Here is a 3699-nt window from a genome sequence, read left to right as displayed (position 1 = left end):
TTTTTATTTTTCTCTCTTTTTCTTTCACAACATCTGAACCATTTCTTCTCAAAATCAGTGTTTATTCCTTTCTGCATTAGGCCTGGGTGTGGACAGGGCATAGAGTTCAATATGTATCGAAATGCCCACTTAGGTCTCGTCCTTTAGGTGAGAAACAGAACAGTTGTCAGTTATGAAGTGGGAGTAAAAGTCTGATCTTTTCCCCTTCCTGTAGCCCAGAGTGGTCTTGTGAATCATGATCTGAGCTGGACCGAACTTCCTCTCAATTCTCTATTAAAACACGTATCATGAACCTTGAACTAAAAATGACTGTGTTGGGTCTCTATGGCCGCTACATAATGCTTAATCACAGGATTTCATCTAACTTTCAGAGGACCAAGGGAATTATGAGACAGCGTTCTTAGTGTGGTTGGAAAGAGTTTCTAAACTCCCTGGCATGTCTGTCGGTAAAAAATTATTTGTTAGATCTCTTTCTGTTCCTTTTGTAATATCTTTACCTTATCTTTGATAATATATAGAGATGGATAACAAACCTAGCTTGCCCTCTAGCTAATAATGCTTCATGTTATAGAAGAATCACACCAGATCTTTAGCTATAATCACTCGAGCTTAACAACTGTTAAATCTAAAGTTTAGACACATGAGTTGAAAGCCTCCAACCTCCTATCCTTGGCACTGCTATGTACTGTCTAAAAAGTCCTTTGGCCTCTCTACAGGGCCATTTGTGGTAGACAGAGTCACTAGTACTTCCAAATCCTCATGTCTTATCAAGCCACTTCTGTGGGGCTCTTTTATCTTGTCCTTGTTCTGCATTGGGTACCTACTTCTTCTCCTCCACTCACTGGTGAGCTTAGTAGCACAACAGGGAAATGGGAAAACCCCAGTGCAGTGGATCTTTCCACTCCCCTCCCCTCCCCAAAACTTATGTTGGTGGTGACATGCTCAGCCTGGCTACCACTAAGACGAAGATGCTGGAGAAGCCCAGAATCCATCCCTCACCCCTGGATTATGTAGGTCATTGAGTGGTCAACATATTTGTATACTCATCTCTGAGATGCATAGCCTGAAAAACAACCCTGACAAATAGCTATCTGTCTTGAGCCTTCTAGTTAATTTGGTCTGCTGTTGTCTAATTGTGTAAATTCTTCATATGTAACCCTAATACATCTTGCTGTAGTTTATCTCCTTGACAACCTTGTTCCATGGCGTCTGAAGAAAGAGTTAATATCCACAAAAAGTAAAATTGGTTTAGGCAAGGTAGTCCCAATAGTCATTGTTATGGATGCTAGAATGGGACCTACGATGAAGCTAAAAAACATTTTTTCCTGGAGAACATTTCAAAGTTTAGAATCAGATTTAATTTACAGCAAAAGTGAGTATAGCAAGACACAGAGAGAAACTTCTCAGGTGAGAAAGGTGAAGAATTCCTAAATATTAATTCAGGTCATCAAAGGAATCCATGTTTTTTGACTCTAGAATGAGTACTCCCTTGGTAATAGGAAGGAAAAAAGAAAGTAAAGGAACCTTCTTGTTCTGAGAAGCACAATGACAAATTTTTTAAGGTTGAAGTCAGGGGTATGGGATATTTTCTCCTGACTTTTCCCTTTTCTCCACAGCCTGATTTTTCTCTGCCCAGTTTCTTCCTGTCTTCCAGCACCATCCTAAATTAATACAATCTTAGAATTGAGGCAGAAGTTACACTTACCTGTCTGCTGGTAGAGGGCCGAGTCTGAGGCAAAGTGGCTCTCAAAGCTGGGCCAAGCCCTTTCCAGGTATTGAGATTGAAGTGAGGACAGTGAGAAAATATCATATTGCATATTGTACCTTTCTCTCTGTCCTCATTAAACTGCTGTTGCCAGCTTGAAAGGGGAAGCGGAAATGAGAAAACACACACGCACAGATACACATATGCAGTCTCCGCCTCCCACCCCAGCCACATCCTTTGCTCTAGCTCAGGAGACTGACTGAAGAACAAAGTATCTGAAGTCATTGAGCTCACCACTAGCGAGCTCTTCCCGGCAGAGAGCTGCCTCTGTCTTTCCGAAACAACAGGGGATCTTTTCCTATTAAAGGAAAGGAACAGCTTATGTAAGCATGGGTGTATAGGAAAGTCTTCTCTCCATATAACTAGAATCCCGCTGTCACCAGGAGGAGAGGTATCTAAAATGATGGTAAAGCTCTCTCTGGAAAACCAACTCGCATTTATCTCAGAGAAGATGCCTATAGCCCTATCACAGACTTAAGAGAGCTCTACGCCAAAAATGGACCTGTTTTCATAACTCTTTCACACTCTGGTAAATTCTCCAGAAGCTTGTTTTCAAGTGCTGTACACCATCATAAGCCACTTCTTTTTCCAGGTTGACTTCTTGGCACTTTGTTTTTATGTTCAAACCACTTCAAAATTTTTCTTTTTTAAAGTAAATGATTGCTTTCTCAAGAAAATTTTAAAACTTGATGTTTAAAAATCCTTCACACCCTAGAAATGTCTTCAACTTATTGGCTTTTAGTTCCAAGAAGCCTATTAAACTCAAAAAGTTTTTCTACTCCTCAGTCACTTTCACCCTGGCTAACATTCAGCATGGTTGACTGTCCCTCTCCCCACTTCACCATTACCTGCTAACGCTATTTCTTTTTCATTTGTTTCATTTGTTTCATTTTTTTATTCTACTCTGTGTCATTTCCTGTGTCATTTACTTATGAATATTTATCACAATATTTATTGTACAAGGCACACCTCTATTGTGCTAAATGTGACTGATTTTCACCTGTTCATTTCTTTTATTTATAATTTTTTGAACTATAACTACACTTAGATCTCTTTTTACTGTGTTCTCGAATTCCATTTCTAATTGCCAATAGAACAACTTTATTAGATAGCCACAGTAGAGCAGTAGTATGATGGAAAGAAGCCTAAATAAAATTCCTGCTCAGCAAATTAAGTTCTCTAAACATTGCTTTCTTTAAGGATAAGATGAGTAAAATAATCTTTCTTTCTTTAACACATACACACACACATACACACACATGCACAAATATAGTACTTTCATTTATATGTAGGGATGAAATGTCTAACATATTTTCCAGTATATAGTATGTGCTAAATATGTGATTTTTTTTTTGAGAATTACCTCAAAGTCAAGTAAAAAACCTAGTCTGTTCCTCTCTTGGTCACTTTCGTACTATTTTTTTCTGTACAAATTAACTACAAAAACAAAACTAATAAAACACTCAAAAAAAATTTTAACCCTAACTTTCTGAAATTCAGCATTTTCCTTAACAGTTATTTTCAGTGTGTTGGGGATAGGGAGAGCACTACCTCCAGAGGGAGTTTGTAAATATGGGAGGGTGTTTTCATCTTTAGAGGCATAGGAAGCTGCTCCTGCTATTTAATGCTGGAGGACCAGAGATACTGAATGTCTCTGAAGGCACAAGACTGTTCAGCATAAGGATTAATTGTCCTGACCAAAATGCCAACATTTTGATAAACTCTGGTCGGTTCGTGGTTAGGAGAGTAGGCTTTAGAGTCAGGTTCTGGCACTAGGCGACTCTGTAGTCCTGGACACATTAATTAATATCTCTAGACCTCAATTTCTTTGCAAAATAAGGATAATCTACTTAAATGGGGCAGTGGGGGAGGGGGTGGTGGGTCGAAAGCTATAGGCCGTAGAATAAAGAGATGTAGAGTTTTTATTACAGGAT

The 3699-nt window shown here is 38.9% G+C and overlaps 1 protein-coding gene across 1 annotated transcript in view; it reads right to left on the bottom strand.

Annotated features, from left to right (window-relative positions):
- The window catches only part of TESPA1 (thymocyte expressed, positive selection associated 1), a 28922-nt gene extending 27055 nt beyond the window's left edge, over positions 1 to 1867 (bottom strand). The window contains exon 1 of the mRNA XM_006904481.3: positions 1706 to 1867. The gene's annotated coding sequence lies outside the window, so the exon portion shown is untranslated. The remainder of the gene's footprint in view (positions 1 to 1705) is intronic.
- Positions 1868 to 3699: the final 1832 nt, after the last annotated feature.

The sequence above is a fragment of the Pteropus alecto genome, unplaced genomic scaffold (assembly GCF_000325575.1).
Source record: "Pteropus alecto unplaced genomic scaffold, ASM32557v1 scaffold220, whole genome shotgun sequence".
NCBI classification, from domain to species: Eukaryota; Metazoa; Chordata; class Mammalia; order Chiroptera; family Pteropodidae; genus Pteropus; species Pteropus alecto.
The sequence above is the reverse complement of the archived record's forward strand: the minus strand, read 5'-3'. Positions and strand labels throughout refer to the sequence as shown.